Source organism: Mustela nivalis (genome assembly GCF_964662115.1).
Source record: "Mustela nivalis genome assembly, chromosome: 8".
Classification (NCBI taxonomy): domain Eukaryota; kingdom Metazoa; phylum Chordata; class Mammalia; order Carnivora; family Mustelidae; genus Mustela; species Mustela nivalis.
Window position 1 is genome coordinate 132,061,451 of NC_139027.1, and position 22,181 is coordinate 132,083,631.

Sequence of the window (22,181 nt, forward strand, 5' to 3'; positions counted from 1 at the left end):
ATCAGGGGTCGGCAAACTCCCCCCATCCCCCCAGCCAGATCCAGCCCACCACCTGGTTTCCACATAGCCTGCTATAGCTACTAATGGTTTTTCCATTTTTACTGGCCGGGGAGGCGGAGGTGGCAGGGGAGTCGAAAGAACTTCGTGACACGTGAAAATTCCATAAAATTCCCATTTGAGCGTCCATCAGTCAGGTCGTACTGGCACACAGCCACACCCACCGGTTGACCTGTTGTCCGTGGCTGCTATGGGACCGGCCCAGCAGTGTGGTTGCAACAGAGGCCGGGAGTCCTGTAAAGTCTGAAATATTTGCTATCTGGCCTTGACAGGAAACGTTCGCCGACCCCAGTCTGAATGCCTTTTTGAGAGGTTCAAACACCAGAAACCACCAACGACTTTCTCAGCCTTAGCTCCTCTCTGAAACCATCCCTGGTTTTGGGACCCACGCTGGAAGCAGGAGCGACTCCTTTGCTCGCTCACAGTCCCCTCGCTGATGAGGGGGCTATCCTCTCCTTCTCCATGAGGACCTGGGTCATCTTGTGCAGGCTCCCATCCCCACACAGTGAGCACGCCATCCAACAGTCTCTAAACACAGATTCAACTTTTCTTCGGGAACCTGGACCACCCCTTCCATGCCCTGGGCCCAGTGGGAGCCATGATCCCTGACATCCCCAACACTGCGTGAAGGAGGGGTCCTTGAATTCTCACCAGGCAATATGAAATTATTTAACCCAAACAGATTAAAAAAAAAAAAAAATCATCACGAGGGGACCCAAGGTCACAGACTCATGGACCAGACACCTGATTTCAAGTCACATGTGTTTTGCCTGGTTTGCACTTTTTCTCATTTTCTTTTTACTTTGATGTCATGTAAACCTAACTCAGGCCACTGTAGTCACAAGTACAATCTGGCTCCTGGGGGCCCCTGAGTTTGCTGTCCTGCAATGGAGACTTAAAGATCAATAAAGCCATGGTGAGCTGGAGGGGAACCTGGGTGGCTCAGATGGTTAAGTGTCTGCCTTCAGCTCAGGTTATGATCCCAGGGTTCCAAGATCGAGCCCCGCATCAAACTCCCTGATCTGTAAGGAGTTAGCTACTCCCTAGCCCTCTGCCTCTCCCCGACTTGTGCACATACTCTCTCTCTTTCTCTCTCAAATGAATAAATAAAACTTTAAAAAAAAAGATAGAAATAGGGGCGCCTGGGTGGCTCAGTGAATTAAGCCACTGCCTTCAGCTCAGGTTATGATCCCAGGGTTCCAAGATCGAGCCCCGCATCAAACTCCCTGATCTGTAAGGAGTTAGCTACTCCCTAGCCCTCTGCCTCTCCCCGACTTGTGCACATACTCTCTCTCTTTCTCTCTCAAATGAATAAATAAAACTTTAAAAAAAACGATAGAAATAGGGGCGCCTGGGTGGCTCAGTGAATTAAGCCACTGCCTTCAGCTCAGGTTATGATCTCAGGGTCCTGGGATCAAGCCCCACATCGGGCTCTCTGCTCAGTGGGGAGCCTGCTTCCCCCGCCCCACTCTCTGCCTGACTCTCTGCCTACTTGTGATCTCTCTCTGTCAAATAAATAAATAAAATCTTAAAAAAAAAAAAAAAGACAGAAATAGGAACGTATTTAAACCAACTGTTCTCAAAAGTGATTGAACCAGAATAAAGCAGGGAGCGTATGAAATGCAAATTCAGGCCCACCCCAGTCCCATTGAATCCTACTCTCCATAGTTTTTGGCACTGGATAGGTATTCCTTTTCAAGATTTTACCAAAAAGGCTTATGCATTACAGGTGAGAATATGTATTGAATCAAGCTCTGCAGATGTGAATGTGGTTGTACCTGTCAAAATTATTAATGTACCTATCTCTTGACCCAGCAATTACACTTCGGGAAATCTGTCTTCCAGACCAGCACGTGCAAAATACAAATCCCCCGGGCACTTTCTTAAAATGCATGTCCTGACCCAGCAAGTCTGGGTGGGACACATGACATTGCCGCTCTGGCGAGGCTGCCACTTAATGCCCGGCTGCTAGTCTGGAACATTCTCAGTAGCGAGGTACTCCACTGCCCCCACTATACGCACCCAGTGATGCACATACAGAATGATGCTTTGTACCATAGTCTGTCCTTGGGGATCACCTAAATGCTCATCAGTAGGGGGCCTGTCCCGCGGGAAATACCCCTCCTGGGGATCGTTACACAGTCATGAAAAGTATCAAAGCAGCTGTGTAGGTGCTGGTATGGCAGGATCCCCTGGACGTATTATTAAACAAACAAAAGAAAAACCCAAAAGAGCAAGGAGCGGAACAGTGAGTGGAGAGTGCAGCCATGTGTATAGAGTGGGCTCGGGGGAGGGGTGGGTATTAACATTCATACGGACTTGCAGAAGCACAGACTAGCCTGGCAGGAGAGACTGGTAACTGACTGCCTCCGAAGAGGGGACGGAGCGGAGGGATCCAGGGAGAAAGGGTGACATCTTACTGTAGGCGTATGGATTTTGAACTCTGTGAATAGAATACCTGTCCAAAAATTAAATTTAGAATTCGAAGTATAATGATGCACAAGCAGAGAGACCTACCGCATTCTTGGAATGCTCACACACAAGATCAGACCATCAGAAAAGCTGAGCGGCACGTCCCAGGGTGGGGCGACTCCCTCTCGGCACACCGAATAGGTGTGCGCACCCACGCGTGTGCCCTTACACACACACAGACACACTCGCAGACAGTGCTGAGGACACCAACAGCCAGCACCCTGGGCTGAAACCCTGTAAACCTCAGTCGGATCCCTGTTCTCTCGCCCCGGGACCTAGGGTGAGATATTCAGCTTCCATGAGCCCCATTTCATAGGGATGATCAAAACAACACTGGCTGCTGCGGGGACTCAAATGGTGGGGACACACTTCACAAACTGTCAAGTGTACACGTGTAAAGACTAATTACAACATGAGGCCTGGTAGTGAGCAGAGGTGAGCCATCCCCCAGCCTGGCCTCTGCGGGTCTCGACTGTACCTCCCAGGGCACTGTGCAAGAGGGAAACCCAAGACCTTGACCTTTGCAGTTAGGCAGCTGCTCTGAGCAACCCCGGGCAGTGCTAATCTCCAACTCTCCCACCATCTGGTCCAGCTGCCAGGCTGAGTCACACGCGGGCAGAGGGACAGGCACATGACCTGTGTGTGGGGCTGGCAGAAGTGTGGTGGTTGGGGGAGGGTGGGAAAGGCTGCAGGAGGTTATCACTCCCCTGCGGGAGGAGGGGTAGGGGGTGGGTTGGGGAGGGTGGTTTCCTGCCAGAAGAGGAGAACCGAGCCTGACTCTCGGTTTTGGACCTCAGCTGCTTGCCTGGCTGACCAGCAGACCTTCTCCTCCAGGAAGCCCACCAGGTATTTGGTTGTGAGAAAAAAAGGGCACAAGGAAATGACAATACAAATAACTAGCAAACACCGAGCACTGACCTTGTGCCCATCTCTATTCTAAGCACATCACAGACTAAACTCAGTGAATCCTTATTGACCCCAGTGTCAGTAGCCTTAGCCCCATTTTCCAGACGAGGAGACTGAGGTACAGGGCAGCTAATTAATTCACCCCACATCCTCGAGCCCCTGGCCGAGGCAGGCAGTCTGACTCTAGAACTCCAGCTCAGAAACTTTCATCCCTTGAAGGGGGGGGTTTCATGTGTCACTTACATGGGCATCCTGGCCCCTTGGTTTTGTGCCTCTTCCCTCACCTGTAAAAGGAGCATCGTCACAGCAACCCCCACCTTTCAGGGCAGTTTTGAGGCTTGGTGATGAAGGACTGAAAGGCCTGCACATAAGCCTTGCACATAATACTAAGCTTTGTAAAGATCATCAAGTGAATAGGATCGTCACGCTTATTGTCACCCAGCACTCTAGAAAGGAGCACGGAAACCCTGAGCCCCATGCAAGAAGGAATCAAATCTCTCTTTTTAACAGTTTGCCCATATCATTCATCAGCAGCACGTAACCTAATTATCTTGTCTTTTTTCCTGTTTCTCTGTAGCTCTGTAAGAAAGCAGGGTAGGTAGGGCCCAGCAAAGAAAGGATGCAGATCTTGGTCATGATTTAAACCACTTTATTTTCTTAAAGACAGAAAGAATCTCGGTTTCTGCTGAGAGGTTCTCCAGGAATAGACATCCACACAGGCCACCAAGTCCAGCATGGCAGCAGGGGGACAGATGAAATTTCTCTTTCAAGGTCACTTCCACTTCTGTGTCTCCAGCAGATTAATTCAATTCCACCTTTTCACACTGTTCCGGTGAGGACAGGGAAAGACAGCTCCGAACAAGACAGACAGAAAGCCCCAGCTTGCAGAGCTGACATTCTAGGGGAGGAGACAGACAATTAAAAAACAGAGACATCTTCTAAAGTCAAGTCTTGAGAAATAGCATGAAGAAAAATAAAATAGAGTAAAGGCATGGAGAGTAATAGGTGTGGGAGGGCTGTTATGTTATTTTATTTGATTTATTTTATTTATTCTTTTTTTTTTAAAGATTTTATTTATTTATTTATTTGACAGAGATTACAAGTAGGCAGAGGGGCAGGCAGAGAGTGAGAGAGAGGGAAGCAGGCTCCCTGCTGAGCAGAGAGCCCGATGCAGGACTCAATCCCAGGACCCCGAGATCATGACCTGAGCCGAAGGCAGCCACCTAACCCACCGAGCCACCCAGGTGCCCTATTTTATTTATTCTTTCGGAGGGCTCTTATTTTAAACAAGGTGAACAGAGAAAGCCTCCTGGAGATAGCTGAGCTCAGAACTAATAAAATGAGGGTAGCTGGGGAAAGAATAGTCCAGGTTGAAGATGAGTGGCCTGTGCAAAGGCCCTGAGGGCACAACTGGGGGCCAAGAATGGTAGGAATTGAGTTTGGATGGACAGGCAAGGATTTGTTTCTCTCCCCCTTTTTTTCTCTGCCAAAATGGAATAAAGACAGCAGCCTGCAGCCCCACCTTCCTCCCAGCTAATGGATGGGAAAGTGCTTTGAGGAGAGCAGGGACAATCAGGTTTACTAATGGACACATTGGACAAGGCCCATGCCAAGGACACTTTGGGTCAATGCGGTCTCTTCTCCCTCCTGGCGAGTCTGTGTTATCCTAAGTGTCAGCACTGGGAAAGCCCAAGGTTCAAACATTTCCATTCTCTCATTCAAGGGATAAAAAATGTAGGGCCCAGAGAAGGGAGGAGCCCTGCCCAAGGTCACACAGCAGGTTCCTGCTAGAGATCCAGTTTTCAAGACTTGGCTGAAGAGCACAACAAATCATGAAACATCCCACTCACAGGTGCAGATGAGAGTAAATAAAATCAATATTCTTGTCTCCTTAAGAAGTTGTTACTTCCCCAAGGGGAAGAAGGTGAGACTGCTTGGGGGTTGGTTGTGAGGAGTAACACTTTGCAAAGCAAATTCAGCGTGTTAAACGACAAGCTCTCCCCCAGAGGGGTCTCTCTGCTCTCAACATGTGACTTCTTGTTTGTGCTTTTCAAAACATTCCCCTAATTTTCTTAAGTTTTCACAACTGGTGCTGAGCAAGGGTTAGAGAAGTCTGGGCTCTTTGTTACTTTTCCTCAAAATCGAAGCCCAGAATAGTGAAATAGGTCGTCAGAGGCTAGCGAGCGGATTTATCCTCCAGTCAGCAGATTCATGTTATAGTGGACCAGGAAAGTGGTGGGGAGCAGGCCACATAGAAAATAATGCCATGGGGGCACCTGGGGAGCTCAGTCGGTTAAGCATCTGCCTTCGGCTCAGGTCATGGTCTAAGGGTCACCTGCTCAGTGGAGAGCCTGCTTCTCCCCTTCCCTCCGCTCATGGTCTCTCTCTCTCTCTCAAATAAATTTTTTAAAAATCTTAAAAAAAAAAAAAAAAAAAAAAGGAGGGGCATCTGCCTGGCTCAGTGGGTTAAGCCTGTGCCTTCAGCTCAGGTCATGATCTTAGGGTCCTGGGATCAAACCCCACATCGTGCTCCTGGCTTGGCAGGGAGCCTGCCTCCCCCCCTCTCTCTGCCTGCCTCTTTTCCCACTTGTGATCTCTGTCTGTCAAATAAATAAATAAAACCTTTTTAAAATGTTTTTTAAAATCTTAAAAAAAAAAAAAAAAGAATACCATGAACAAGATAATTTCAGAGAATACCAAGTGCTATGGATGAAATAAACAAAGGATCTGGCAAGACTAATTTAGGGTGGTCAAAGAAGGGCCCCAAGGGAGGTGACTTAGAAGGGGGCCTGTAGCTCGAGGTGCAACCAGCCATGTTCAGAGCCAGACAGAAGAGGGTTCCAGACCAAAGGATGGCAAATGCAAAGGCCCTGTGGTAGGAACAAGTTTGTTGCTGGCAGAACAGAAAGGAAAGGCCAGTAAGGTGGGCAGATCAGGGGGAGGGGCGGGAGCTCTGAGATCAGAGAGGCTTGAGGGCCAACCTTGAGGCACACAGATTCAATCCTGTGGTTGGTGGCAGAGCTGGGCCTTAAAACTCAGGTCTCCTTCAGAACCAAGGCTCCCTCTTCTATGACCCCTTTCGGCTTTGCTCATACCCCATTACCTCCTCAGCCCGACTCTGGAAGCGCCCGGTTGGACTCCCAGGGTGCGCCTCTAGCTTGCCCTCCTCAGCCCTGATTTCCCACAAAGTCATTCAGTGCCCACCGTCTTTCTCACACACAGGGCGGACCGCCACCTCCTCTTCTCAAGTTCACACTCTCTGGGAGCCTCCCAGCAGCAGTAGAATTTGCATCTCCCCTGCCCCCAGCAACAGAAGTGGGAATTAAGGTTGAGAAGAGAAACACAGATAGAAACAGAGACAGAGACAGAGGGGGAGAGAAAACAGAGCAGAGTAATCCTCCAGGAGTGAAACTGCCTGCCTACTAGATAGAAGGGCAGAGAACACAGGCCTGATCTGGCGTGGGGTGCTTATCAGCCCTGTCCTGGGGGACAGGCTCCCAGAAGCCAGAGCTGTCTCGCCTTGCCTAACTCCTGGTGCTGGGAGGTGACAGACAGGGTCCAGAATGAGGACAGCCCAAACCAGCCAAGCAGCAGGGACAGCCTCTGGGGCACCCTGGGAGGTCCCAACTCCCCCACCAAATTGTCAGCAAACCTCCAAAACCCCTCCTTGGGGTGATCTTTCTTGCTATAGAGAGCCCAAGTCTTGTCTTTTTTTTTTTTTTAACTGAGATATACTTAACATTTAACGTGATACTAGTTTCTGGCATGCAATATAGTGATTCAATATTTGTAAATGTTGCAAAATGACCACCACCAGAAGCCTAGTTAACATCCATCACCACACATAGCTACAAATCTTTTTCTCCTGACACTTTGAAGACCTACTCTCTTAGCGCCTTCCAAATATGCAGCCATAGAGACCATGTTGTCCTTCACATCTCCAGGATTTATTTTCTCTACGGAATGCTATACTTTTGGACCCCCTTCATCCATTTCATCCCCTACCCCTGCCTCGGGGTAGCATTTATCCAGCACCTACTGTATGCTATGCACTGTACTAAGTATTTTATTTATAGTTTTACCACACAAAAGCACTTAGGTTTTACGGAAATAAAGAGGTTCTTAGAAAAGCTGGTGATTGTTGTAAAATTTAAAAGGCCTGCCAAATCAAAACAACTACAACAATAAAACCAGCGCGGGTGTTCTGCCAACCTTGGTTTAGCACAACCTTGGTTTAGCACGAATTTGGTCACCGAACCACCTCCGGGCACTCCATGAGATGCCTCCTGGAAGACCCGCATGATTGTTCTGGAACTGCCCTTCAGGAAGACCTCCCAGACAGAAAGTGAAATGCCCTTCCTCACCAAACACCCATTAGGACGACTACTATCAAGATAACAGAATATAGCAAGTGTCAGTGAGGATGTGGAGAAATCGGAACCCTTGTGCTTTGCTGGTGGAATGCAAAATGAGGCAGTCTCTGAAAAAAAGTATGGTGGTTCCTCAAAAAAGTTAAAAATAGAATTACCATATGATCCAGCAGTTCCTCTTCTGAGTATATACCCCCAAAGAATTAAAAGCAGAGACTCAGGGGCACTTAGGGTGGTGCGTTTGATTAAGCATCCAACTCTTGGTTTCAGGTCAGGTCATGATCTCAGGGTCCTGGGATCGAGCCCCATGTGGAGCTCCTGGCTCAGTGCGGAGTTGGCTTAAAACTCTTTCTCCCCCGCTCTCTGCCCCTCCCCCTCACTGTGAACAAACACTCTCTCTCTCTCTCTCTCTCTCTCAAATTAGTAAACAAAATATTCACTAAAAGAATAAATACAGGGGGCGCCTGGGTGGCTCAGTGGGTTAAGCCTCTGCCTTTGGCTCAGGTCATGATCTCAGGGTCCTGGGATCGAGTCCCACGTCGGGCTCTCTGCTCAGCAGGGAGCCTGCTTCCCTCTCTCTCTCTCTGCCTGCCTCTCCATCTACTTGTAATTTCTCTCTGTCAAATTAATAAATAAAATTAAAAAAAATAAAAGAATAAATACAGGGACTCAAGCAGATATTTACACACTCATGTTTACAGCAGCATTATTCACATCACTCAAAAGGCTGAAGCAACCCAAGTGTTCATCAATGGGTAAATCAATCAGCAAAATATGGTCTATTCATACAACCCCACATTATTCAGCCTTAAAAGGGAAGGGAATTCTGACCCAGGCTATGACATGGATGAATCTTGAAGACTCCGTGCCAAGGGGAACAAACCTATCACATGAGGGCAAATATCATATGACTCCACTTCTGTGAGGTCCCTAGAGTAGTCGAATTCATGAAGACAAAAAGTAGAGTGGGGGCACCAGGAGTTGGGCAGAGGGGGCACTGGGGGGTTGTTGTTTAGTGGGGACCGGGTTCCGGTCCTGCCAGATGAAAAGAGTTCTGGAGATGGGCAGTGGGGATGTTTGCACAACAGTGTGAAGTTACTTAACACCACTAGACCGAATGCTTAAAAATGGTTATGATGATAAACTGTAGGTTAGGTGTATTTTTCCACAATTAAAAAAAAATTTTTTTTCAATGATAAAGGTGCCTCTGCCCCTTCGCTGGGACCCAGAGAGGAGGTCTCATTTTCCAACAAGAAGGATGGGGCTTGACTGCACCTCCAGCAGCCCAACAGCCCCATCCAGCCCCCTCTGTACATTAAGGGTCTGGGGCAGGCCTCTGTGACCCAAGAGAAGCCATCACAGACTCTCAGTGACCCCCCACTTTGATCCCAGAACAGCACAGCAGTGAAAGGAGGTTGACAGAAATGGAGTTCTATTACTGGCTTTGGGGGACCTTGAACAATTCACGCTACCTGCTTGGGCCTCAGTTTCCCATCTTTCCCAGTGAAGAGTTGGACTTCAGCAGTGCCCAGAACCATATCTGACCCCGGACATGTCTTGTCTGTGCCACACAAGATTTAAAATCGAGAGTGTCCAGCCACCTGGGGCTCTGGTCCTTGGTGGTCACTGCCATCTGAAGGTGGCACCACCCCTGGTGGTGGAGAAGCCAGGGCTCCCCAGTTTGCTCCAGTCCTGAACCTTCCCTTCCAGGGCCCTGTAGCTGGTGGACTTTGCAAAACCTGGACAAGATGACAGGCAAGGGGCCTCTGACTTCAAGAACAGCTTCACTAGCGTTTCCTGGGGGGGAGATTTCCTTGAAAACACAGCTCTGGGGTTTCTGATCATGGGACATGCTGTCTCTTTGACCTCCAGTTTCTCAGCTCCTAAACCCAGCATTCTGCAGACATGTTCCCTTAATTGGGGGGGGGGGACATCACAACAAGGTCTGAACACCCCCAGTGTTGTCTCACCACTTGACTTCAAACCTCAGTTTTCTGGGGTTCCCAGCAGAAAAGGAAGAAAGCCTACGGTGGACTGTGTGTCTTGCTCGAGGGGTCTTTAGACAATAACCTCCCTCCCACCCTCCATCTCAAAGCTTATAGAAAGTAAAAAAATAAAAACAAAATATGCCCTTATGAAAGCCTTCTGATTCTGCCCTGATAAATTTAAGCAGGAGGAATACGAACTGATATCCTCCTCCTCCTCCTCTCCTCTTCTTCTTCCTTCCCTTTACTACAAATGAATACTAATAATGGCTTACTTTAATTGAGCATGTACTATGTACCAGACTTTCTCCTAAGCACTTTGCATATTATTTCGTTTATAGCTCACAGCAATTGGAGGCGGTAGACGCTCTGTAACCCCATTTTATAGAGGATGTAAGGGAGGCAGAGCCTACACATTGGGGGTGAGCAGAACTGGGTAGATTTTGGTAGCCAGTTCATCAACAATCCATGTGCTTTTCCTTTCCAATATGGGCCAGGCAGAAAGGCTCCCGCAAAGAAGGATGGGAACAGGAGGGCCACTCTACCCTCGAGGAGACGATGACCAGAGAACATGTCATCAGCGCTCACGAGCACATCCAAGGAGTGGGCTTCAAAAAGTATGCTCTTTGCGATCTCAAAGATCTCCAGAAATCTGTTGTAAAAGAGATGGGAACTCCAGATGTGTGCCCTGGCCCAGGCCAAAAGAAAAAAGGAATGTCCCCTACTGTATCCATGTGCAGTTGTCCAAAAAATATAACGACACGGTGAAGAGTCATCAAATGAGCTCAGTACTTTGGTTGCCTGTGTCCCTGCACCACGTCCAAAAATTTCATCCAGTGTGGATGAGAACCTCTGATGGTAAAATAGCTATAAAACCAAACCAACCGGGGCGGCTGGGTGGCTCAGTGGATTAAATCTTCTGCTTTCAGCTCAGGACATGATCCCAGGGTCCTGGGATAGAGTCCCACATCGGGCTTTCTGCTCAGCAGGGAGCCTGCTTCCCTTCCTCTCTCTCTGCCTGCCTCTCTGCCTGCTTGTGATCTCTGTCTGTCAAATAAATAAATAAAATCTTTAAAACAAAACAAAACAACCAAAGGAAAGCCAATTAATCAAAGTTTTCGAACTGAGCCTATACTTCTTAAAATTAATAGACTTTTTAAAAAGCCAATTTAGGGCTCCAGAAAAATCAAGAGAAAGTGCAGAGCATTTCCCTATACCAGCTCACTGCCCCCCAATTTCCCCCCTATTACCAACATCTTGCATTAACATGGCTTGTTTGTTCATACTAAGAGCCAACATTAGAGTCCTATCGTTATATCATTATTAACTAAGCCCATAGTTTACATCAGGGTTCATTCTGTGTTGTATATTCTAGGGGTTTGGACAGATGTGTAATAGCACATATTTTATCATTGCAGAATCATGCAGAACAGTTTTATTGCCCTAAAAATCCCGTTTTCCGCCTATTCATCCCTTCTTCCCTCCCCCAGACCCTTAGCAACCACTGATCTTTTTTTTTTTTTTAAAGATTTTATTTATTTATTTGACAGAGAGAAAGAGCACAAGTAGCAGAGAGGCAGGCAGAGAGGAAGGAAGCAGGCTCCCTGCTGAGCAGAGAGCCCGATGTGGGGCTCCATCCCAGGACCCCGGGATCATGACCGGAGCTGAAGGCAGACGCTTAACTGACTGAGCCACCCAGGTGCCCCCAACCACTGATCTTTTTTCGTGGTCACCATAGTTTTGTCTTTTCCAGAATGTCATATAGTTGGGATCATAGCCTATGTAGCTTTTTCAGACTGGCTTGTTTCACTCAGTAATAGGCATTTTAAGATTCTTTTTTTTTTTTTAAGATTTTATTTATTTATTTGACAGAGAGAGATCACAAGTAGGCAGAGAGGCAGGCAGAGAGAGAGGAAGGGAAGCAGGCCCCTGCTGAGCAGAGAGCCCGATGTGGGACTCGATCCCAGGACCCTGAGATCATGACCTGAGCCGAAAGCAGAGGCTTAACCCACTGAGCCACCCAGGCGCATGACATTTAAAATTCTACCATGTCCCGGGACACCTGCATGGCTCAGTCGGTTAAGCGTCTACCTTCAGCTCGGGTCATGATCCCAGGGTCCCAGACAGTGCTCAATGGGGAGTCTGCTTCTCCCTGTCCCTCTGACACCCCTCTTGCACCTGCTCTCTCTCACCCTCTCACAAATGCATCTTCTAAATTTTTTTAATTTAGAACAAAAAAAAGGATTCTACCATGTCCTGTCCTAGCTTGGTCGCTTATTTCTTCTTAGCACAGAATAATATTCCATTATCTGGATGTACCACAGTTTTGTCGATCCACTCACCTACCCACGGATGTGTTGGTTGCTTCCAAGTTTCAGCGGTTACAAATAAGGGCTTATCCATTTTTTATGACTTTTTCTTCCAATTGCAAAAAGCAATGTTACATGATCGTCCTAGATTAGGAAAACAGAGATGAGCCTAGAGAGCAAAGTAAGAATCTCTCATTTGCAAAGAAGGAAACTGAGGCTCAAGGAGGGGAAGTAAAGTGTCCATTCACTCATTCCTCCAGTGACTGTGACAGAGGACCTACCACGTGCAGGCACTGTGCTGGGACATGGGACATCTCCGGGAATAAGGAGTTGAGGTCTCCGCCCTCCTGGAGTTGACATTCTAGACAAAAAAAAAAAAAAAAAAAAATCAAATAAGTAAAGAAATCATACGAATAAAGAAAGAACAGCTGATATTTATTGGGTACTTACTTTGTGCCAGATGTTGTTCCAAAATCTTGACGTACATGAAGGTGGCTGATTCTCACAGCCATGCTATCTATCATTATCGCAGTTTCTCAGATGGGAAAACTGGGGTACCGAAGGTTACATCACGAACTTAAGGCAGACGAGGAGGAAGCAGGATGTGGACCCAGGTCTCCGGGCACCTGAGTCTGGGGCTTACCACCACTCTACAGTGAGGAGAGGTCATCTAGATAGAGGGGCAGTGGCAGAGCATGGGCTGAACCCCACCTTTAGCTTCTAAACCTCACCTTTGTGCCAGGGCCCCTCTGCCTTTTGGGGGACTGAGAAGCCAAACTTTATTATTCTGTGCAGCTTCCCCTAGTCTCTTAGCTGTGGGCCCCGGGGGGTTGGGGAAAAGGTTATAGAGGCTTGAGGCTGCCCAGGGCTCCCGGGTGCAACCCAATGCCATTTATTTTTAAGTCACTAAATCCCTGATGACAAACCTGCTGTAGAGCGGAGCAGGTTGACCTGACCGCAAGAACACGGTCACTGGGTATGGAAGACGATCTCAAAGCCACACACCTCGGCTGGGGATTCTGACCAGCAGGCAGGGAAGGGCGACCTCATCCAATTCTGTTTCTTGTAAGTCAGCTCAAAATCAGCAGCAGAAAAAGCCAAAAGCTTATAAAACGGTGTAGGTGTGGCTCTGGCGTGAGAGCCAGTTGCTCTGGGTGTTTCCGAACACAACTGACATTGACGTCTATGACCCAAATTTAAAGGAACATGGCCTTTAACACGCCCGTTCCAGGCCCAGGAGTTTATCCTACAAATCTCCTCATACATGTGTGGCCTGATATATGTACAGACCTACATGTTCCACCAGTTTGTAGCGAAAGGAATGGAAGGACCCATCCTTCTCCCATCCCCCAAAGAGGTCTTTGTTTCAATGAATAAAGTCCATACTTGCAAAGAAATTCTATGCTGTTGGTCAAAAGGCAGGTCTCCATGGACTGTGATTGAGCTCCCTCCAAGATAAATTGGTAAGGGGGTGGGAAGAAGCAAGTTTCAGAACATGATACGGTGTCTTAACTGCCACAAAAGTAGGGGGCAGGTCTACAGAGGCATCAAAACCTGAAAGAGGGCCAGGAACTCAGCTGTAAAATCAGGTCCTCATTGCTGGGCTTCTTGGAAATCTTAAATTAGGTAATCTCCAGAAGGGGCTCTGCTCAGTGTCAAGGACACGAGCATTGGTCAATAAAGAAGAGCTAGGCTACCAATTATCATGATACACAGAATCTCTCAGGAGGGTAGATACATGACACCGTGCAACAAGGGTGCCTCTGGGAACTGGAATAGTGGGGGGGGGGGCAGGATAGAAGGTGACTAACTTTTCAGTGTATGTCTTCTTGAAGCATGAGATTTATTTATTTTTTTTTTCTTTTTGCCTTATGCCTGTATCACAGGCTTGAAGAATATTATTTAAAATAAGGGAGCGGGGCACATTCAAAAGGAGAAGAAAGAAATGGCTGAGTGGTTTCCAGGTGACTTTCCAGCTGGATTTTTCTGAGCTCACAGCGGCCCGGGGAACCGTCCTCCAGGACCTCTTGGCTCACGGGCACCCCGGGGGAGACTGCTAGAACCATCGCCCTCAGCCCCACCCCAGACCTGCGGAACCAGAATCTGCATTTGAATGAGAGTTCGCAGGAGCCCCTGGCAGGTGCAAGAGTGAGGGGCACTGGTTTTCCGTGGAAGGCCAGAAGACAAGTGTTTTTCAGTTTTGTGACTCAGCAGAGCAAAAGATGAATGGAGGGAGTCGCCCCTCCCTTGGGATTGGGGGGGGAGGGGAGAACAGTAAGCATTAAGAATTCTGCTTGCTCTCTCTCCCCTTAGAACAGGTTGTAGCACGTGAGATCTGAGGCGTGTGGCTTTTAGCAGCTCCCCACTTACGGTTTAAAATAACTTTCTGGCAAAAAAAAAAAAAAAAAGGCAAGAAAAGAGAACCTCCCACTGCAGCCCACACATCCCCAACATGAAAGGAAGGCCCTTTGCTCCCCACTCCCCTGCCCGAGCCCACGTCATCTCTCTGGAGACAGTGACAGGAGAATTGTTCAAGGAGAAACCAGCTGGGAGATTCTAAGGGCTGCAGAGCCCCTGAGATAACCCACTTCAAGCTTCTCATTTAACAGTTGGAGAAGTAGAGGCCCAGAGAGGGGGAGTGGTTTGTCTGAGGTCACACAGCAAGTTAGGGGCCAAAGCATGTCAGGAATCATGGAGGCAAGAGAGAACGTGAAACCACTTAGTCCAGAGTTACAGACTCGAGGGGCCGCACAGGCAAGGTCTGTGAGAGAAGCAGAGTGGGCTTTCCATCCCACAGGCCACAGAACCAGCACATGGGCCAAGTGGGATTGATGGTAATTGGTTCTGGAACTTCTATTCACGCTAGGAACCATCTATGCCTCTATCTGCAGGTACAGAGCCTACCACATTTTAAAAAACAAAACAGGGGCACCTGGGTGGCTCAGTGGGTTGGGCCTCTGCTTTCAGCTCAGGTCATAGTCTCAGGGTCCTGGGATCGAGCCCCGTGTCGGGTTCTCTGCTTGGCGGGGAGCCTGCTTCCCCCTCTCTCTCTGCCCGCCTCTCTGCCTACTTGTGATCTCTCTCTCTCTCTCTCTCTGTCAAATAAGTCTTAAAAAACAAAACAAGACAAAACTGTGGTAAGGTATACATAACATAAAACTTAACATCTTAACCATTTTTTTTAGAGGTTTATTTATTTATTTGAAAGAGAGAAAGCGTGTGCACACATGCACACATGAGTACTCAGGGGAGGGGCAGAAGGAGAGAAAGACAGATTCTCTCCAGCAAACTCCCCGTGGAGCACAGAGACCAACACGGGACTCGATCACAGGACCCCGAGATCATGACCTGAGCCAAAATCGAGAGCTGGACACGTAACCCACTGAGCTACCCAGGCGCCCCTACCATCTTCACCATTTTTGGGCATAAATGTAGTGTCATGATTTAATACATTCACAGTGTTGTGCCATGAGCCTGCCGCCTTAGATGGAGATCCAGGTATAAGAAATGTTTCCCTTTTTTCTTAGCTCTTGCCTGAGAAAAGCTACAGCGAGCAAAAAGATAGATGGCAACAGACTCCAGGGCTGGGTTCAGGAGGACAGCAAGGAGTGGTGAGGACTATGGCAAACCAGAGAACTTGCTGCCCATCTGGGAACTCCTCACCACCCAGCTTGAAGCCGGCTCTTGCAGGCAGGGCTACTGGATCATCTATATCTGAAAACATCTGACGTTTTAAGTGTGGAGTGTGTGTGTGTGTGTTTTCAAAATTCAAAACATTTTGAAAAGGTAAACAGAAAAAGTCTCCCTCCCACTCCAGTCTCCTACTCCCAAAGGTAACAGTTAATTGATTTTCTTGTATACTTTTTAAAACATTTTTTTTTAATTTTTTAAAAGATTTTATTTATTTGAGAGAGAGAGAGAGAGAGCAGGAAGACCAAAAGCAGTGGGGAAAGGGAGAAGCAGGCTTTCCGCTGAGCAGGGAGCCCGACACGATACTCGATCCCAGATCCCCATGATCATGACCTGAAGGCAGACCCTTAGCCGACTGAGCCAACAACTTTTCTTGAATATTTAAGGATTCTTTATAATTATACAAGCAGGGGGTCCCTGGGTGGCTCAGTGTAGTAAGTGATTAACTTCAGCTCAGGTCATGATCTTGGAGTCCCAGGATAGAGTCCCACATCAGGTGCCCTCCTCAGCAGGGAGTCTGCTTCTCCCTCTGGCCCTCCTCCCTCTCATGTGCTCTCTCTCTCTCTCTCTAATTCTCTCTCAAATAAATAAATAGAATCTTTAAAAAAGGATTATACAAGCAAACAGTAACATATACGTATGTATTTCTTTCCTTAGACAAAAGAGAACAGGTTTATACCTGGCTTTTTTACTTAACGGTATATCCTAGAGAACTTTCCATATCTGTACTTAGGTGGTGCCCTTGGCTTTTTTCCCAGCTGCATAATATTCCACAGTGTAAATGATCCATATCTGACCTAAACCATCCCCTGTTGGGAGGCACTGGGCTGTTTCTCAAAACTGTTGCATTACAAACAAGGCTACCTGAGTGAACCCCAAAGTATATAATTTTTTGCATGTGCAAGTGCATCTGTGGACCAAATTCCAAAAAGCAGAATTTCTGTGTGTGCATATTTCATATGCAATAAATTTGCCAAATTGTCCCCACTTCATGGCACCAAGATCCAGTCTGGCCAATTACATGTCTTTCCACACAAACACATTATTGTTTTAATGTTGCCAAATACCCTAAAATGAATCAAAATAAAACCATGTGCCATCCAAAGAAAAGTGCCTGTGAGCCACGCTGGCCCCAATTTTACCAGTTCCCACCGTCTAAGGCCCAGAAATGTGGATTGCCTTGCCTCAAGGTGCACAGGGAATGAACAGCAGGGTCAGAACTCAAATCTCAACTGCCTGATGCCTAAGCCTGTCCCTGACCTACTTCCTGGCTGACAACCAGCCTTGGGGGAGCGCTCAGCTTCGGTGAAGAAACCGGGATTTCTGGGTGGTGATCTCAGGGTCGTGAAATCAACCCCTGCATCAGGCTCTGTGCTGAGTGCGGAGCCTGCTTGAGATTCTCTCTCTACCTCTGCTCCTCCCCCTGCTGTCTCTCTCTCTCTCTGAAATAAATAAGTCTTGAAAGAAAGAAAGAAAACAAGCCAACAAACCAGGGCTCCTGCAGAGTCACCTGGAGCCTTTGTCAGCACCATGAGTGGAAAAAGTCCTGTTTCCATGCAGACAGTGAATGTGGAGGGAGCTGCCCTCAAACCCAGCATGTGTCCAGCTCTCAGATGTACTACCCAGCCCTTGATGTGTAATAACCAATCACAAAATCTTTCTTATGTCTGTTCATTTCACCTAAAACCCTTCACTAAATGCTTGAGGAAGTCTCTGATTGCAGAAGGGAGTCTGCAACCAGAACCCAGGATGAAGCTTTGGATCCAGACCCCAGTCCGAACCCCAACGCTGGCCCAATCCCCCTCACAAGCTCTCTCTGACTTTGCATCATTGTCCCTTTTCAGCTCTTGTTTCTTCAACCACACTACAGGGATAATAATAGACCCCACTTTGAATCGTACTTGGTAATCACAGTGGACACAAAATAAGTACCTTAAACATTAGAATCTTTGGCCCCACTTACCAAAACACGCGGCTGTGAGAGGCTCAGAGGAAGTGGGCCTAAATGAGAAGAGAGGATTCCTTTGTATTTATGTCATGTTCGTGCAACTAGATTGTAAGCTCCTTAAAGGCAAAGACATTCTGCAAGGGGGCAAGATAGGCATGGGAATAACTCAATATTTTGCAAGACAGAAGAAGTGGTGGGTGCAAAGTACCATGAAGAAGGGCAACCCATTCAAACAAGGGGCTTGAAGGACTCCTGGTGTCTTCTGAAGCAGCCCTTGAACGAGGCTTAGGGGATGAAGGCGGACCTTCCCGGCTGAGCGGGAAGCCTGCTTCGCCCTCTGCCTCTGCCTGCCGCTCTGCCTGCTTGTGTTTTCTCTCTTTCTCTCTGTCAAATATATAAATACAAACTTTTTTTTAATACAATCTTTTTTAAAAAAAATTGTATTTATGTATTTGACAGACAGAGGTCACAAGTAGACAGAGAGGCAGGCAGAGAGAGAGAGGAGGAAGCAGGCTCCCTGCTGAGCAGAGAGCCGGATGTGGGGCTCGATCCCAGGACCCTGAGATCATGACCTGAGCCTAAGCCGAAGGCAGAGGCATAACCCACTGAGCCCACCCAAGCGCCCCTAAATAAAATCTTTTTAAAAATAAAATAAATAAAAAGTAAAAATAATACAAGTGTATCAGGCAGTTTTTGCTACAGAATATATACTCACACATGGTTCGTGCCTCTGTGTATTTCCTAGGGAGACAGTACCAATTTCCTGATCTCTGCTGGACCTCCAGGCAGTGGGGCTGGTTCAGGGTAATTTACAAGCTGCTCATTTTGGGGAACTAGCAGGTGACCCATGAGACAGGGGACAAGCCTCATTTTCCCAGTGCGTGTCCAGCCTTGGCTTATATTCTGTCCACTAATGTCCCACTGATCAAAGCCAGTCACATGGCCAAGGTCAAAGATGAGATCCCAAGAAGTACATCCCTTCCATGGAAGTGGAGGAGGAGAAGGTAAATATCTGCCCAACAGTAACCTAATCTACAGCAGCCGGTAGTACACGTGAACGTGGTCTCATGAAAAATTCAAACAAGAAAGTATAAGACCATGACAGAGAAGGAAAATACTTGACCGTCCTTCCAGCCCACCATCTCCAGACGTGACCACTCCATCAGTGTGGGTAAGTTCCGTCAGACTCTTTCCCACGTGTTCACACACACACACAGAAGGTTTTCATTTTACACAGTGAGATCATACTACGTGTATTTTCACATGACAGTTACACGGCTCTCATCATCTAACTATTGTATGGACCCTGTGATTAGGCATTTTTGGGTTTCTATTTTATAAAGAGGAAACTGAGGTTAAGGTGCTTACCCAACATCACCCACCTCTTAAATATGTGGATGAACATTTGAACCCAGGACTTTCCAGAAGTTCTTCCAATTATAGTTAAGCCTGTTTCTCTAAAAGGGGGTTTGAGGGACGCCTGGGTGGTTCAGTTGGTTGGACGACTGCCTTTGGCTCAGGTCATGATCCCATAGTCCTGGGATCGAGTCCCGCATCGGGCTCCCAGCTCCATGGGGAGTCGGCTTCTCCCTCTGACCTTCTCCTCGCAAACAAAAATGGGTAGCATTTAGAGAAAGTTGAAAGAACTCTTGTATAAACTGGAGATGGTAATATTGCTCCACTTCCCGCGGACCAGGAGCCTGTACTATCTGAATGTGTCATGGGGAGGGGTGCTTAATTAAGACTGGGGGTGAGAAAGCTTCTTCTTCTTTTTTTTTCTGGTGATTTCTTTTTTTTTTTTTAATTAACATATAATGTATTATTAGCCCCAGGGGTACAAGTCTGTGAATGGCCGGGTTTACACACTTCACAGCACTCACCATAGCACATACCCTCCCCAGTGTCCATAACCCAACCACCTTTTCCCTACCCGCCTCCCCCCGCAACCCTGTTTGTTTCCTGAGATTAAGAGTCTCTTATGATTTTTCTCCCTCCCAATCCCATCTTGTTTCATTTATTCTTTTCCTACCCCCCAAACCCCCCATGTTACTTCTCAACTTCCTCATATCAGGGAGATCATATAATTGTCTTTCTCTGATTGACTTATTTCGCGAAGCATAATACCCTTTAGTTCCATCCACGTAGTCGCAAATGGCAAGATTTCATTTCTTTTGATGGCTGCATAGTATTCCATTGTGTGTGTGTGTGTATATGTATATATACACCACATCTTCTTTATCCATTCATCTGTATACATCATACATATATATGTCTGTATACATATATACATATATATGTGTATATATATATATATATATATATATACACACACCACATCTTCTTTATCCATTCATCTGTTGATGGACATCTAGGTTCTTTTCATAGTTTAGCTATTGTGGACATTGCTGCTATAAACATCAGGTGCACGTGCCCCTTCGGATCACTATGTTTTTATCTTTAGGGTAAATACCCAGTAGTGCAATTGCTGGGTCATAGGGTAACTCTATTTTCAACTTTTTGAGGAACCTCCATGCTATTTTCCAGAGTGGTTGTACCAGCTTGCATTCCCCAGAGAAGGCTTCTTGAGCAGGTATCACTCCAGTGGAAACTTGGAGGCTGAGTGGGAATCAGGCAAAGGCTAAGGGAACAGCCAGAGGAGATGGCTTGATTGAAGCACTTAGGAGAGGGCTTGGCATCAGAGAAGGAGGAGGGACTCCTGGGAGGTAAGGCAAAGAGTCAATTATGGCAGTGAGGGAGGGGAGAAGGTAGGCTGGGTGGCCACTAGGGGCCGGGGCACGCAGGGACTTGTGCTGAACTGCACCGGGAAGGTGGACAGGAGGACAGAGCCATATTATTAGCCCCAGGGTACAGGTGCCGAACTGGTGCCGAAGGAGAGCTGTGCATTTATGTGAGCACAAGAATGGCTTCCTGAGCAGCCAGTGGCTCAAAGACAGGGCCAGGGTAGGGGATGCCTGGGTGGCTCAGTGGGTTAAAGCCTCTGCCTTTGGCTCAGGTCATGATCCCAGGATCCTGGAATGGAGTCCCGCATCGGGCTCTCTGCTCAGCAGGGAGCCTTCTTCCCCCTCTCTCTCTCTGCCTGGCCCTCTGCCTACTTGTGATCTCTGTCTGTCAAATAAATAAATAAAATCTTTAAAGAAAAAAGACAGGGCCAGGGTAGCTACTGGGTAAACCGTGTGATGACTCTGGATATGATTTAATCCGTTCAGGTCTGTAGCTAAAAAATTCAAGTTTTCCAAAGGGTACCTGGGATGGCAAAACTTGAGAAGCCCTTTCCATGGAGTTTAAACAATTCACAAAAGAGACAAATTCTGATGTGTTTGTGGTTTGGGCTCAGACAAGAGGTGGAAGAGAGATTAGGATTTGGAAGGTATTACAGGTACCCCCTGAGCTAGGTGCTGAGGAATGAATGGGAGTTCACTAAGCCAGGACGGGAAGGAAGACAGGACGGACGGAGAGCACAGCAGAGGCAAGGAAGGCAGGGTGCTCTCAAAGTGCCCAGTGGGTATCAAGAACAGGATGGGGGTGCCTGGGTGGCTCAGTTGGTTGAGCAACTGCCTTCGGCTCAGGTCATGATCCCGGACTTCCAGGATCGAGTCCCGCATCTGGCTCCCAGCTCCTTGGGGAGTTGGCTTCTCCCTCTGACCTTCTCCTCGCTCATGCTCTCTCTCATTCATTCTCCCTCAAATAAATAAAATCTTTAAAAAAAAAAAAAAAAGAATAGGATGGAAAGGATGCGAGCTTAGGTTCCTAGAGGAAAGGGGCAGGAGACCGTGCTGGGCAGCTCAGCTGGACAGAGCTGCCCAGACACGGAGACCAGCAGGATCACATGTCTCCTAATAATATACTGGGATCGCCTCCCTGCTCTCTCACCCCAAGGGGACTAGAGCAAGGCATTTGGGGCCCTTCCCCCTCTTCCTCACACAAAGACATACCTTTTGGGGAGGGCAAGGTGACAGATGGGGGAGACTGATCCTGAAATCCTATCCCCAGTCCCTGGGTCAAGAAGCGCTTTCCCCAGCGGGCTCCAGCCCTGGTCTGCTGCTGAGACAGAAGACAGAAAACTGTTTTTCTCCTTCACCTGGCCTCAGGTGGACGGGATAGGAGCCAACCAGAGTCCTCTGGAGACAGCTCTGACTGTGGGATCAGCCCTTAGAGGACACAAATGAAACCCGATGTGACATGAAAGATGGTAGGAGGTGGCCAAGTGCTGATCATATCAGGTAAACTCCTTGGAATCAAAGAAAGGGAATAAAGCTTTTCTTATTTACTCTCGTTTTGCGTCCTGGTTCAGTGCTGGGCCCCTAGGGGTCTGTGGGGGGCTCTGGGACGGGTAATCTAGCCTGGGAGGCAGGCAAATTTCCCAGCCAACCTTCACTTTTTGACATTTTTTATTGTTGGGAGTCACATCCTCAAGCAAATTGTT

The 22,181-nt window shown here is 47.7% G+C and overlaps 1 long non-coding RNA gene across 1 annotated transcript; it reads right to left on the minus strand.

Moving 5' to 3' along the window:
* Window positions 1-4,067: 4,067 nt before the first annotated feature.
* On the minus strand, window positions 4,068-18,614 carry LOC309871628. The gene is made up of 5 exons (XR_014315385.1): window positions 18,453-18,614; window positions 17,753-17,790; window positions 12,381-12,460; window positions 12,133-12,243; window positions 4,068-4,333 (listed from the first exon to the last, which is right to left on the minus strand). It is a non-coding gene; the product is annotated as an uncharacterized lncRNA (long non-coding RNA).
* Between the last annotated feature and the right edge of the window lie 3,567 nt (window positions 18,615-22,181).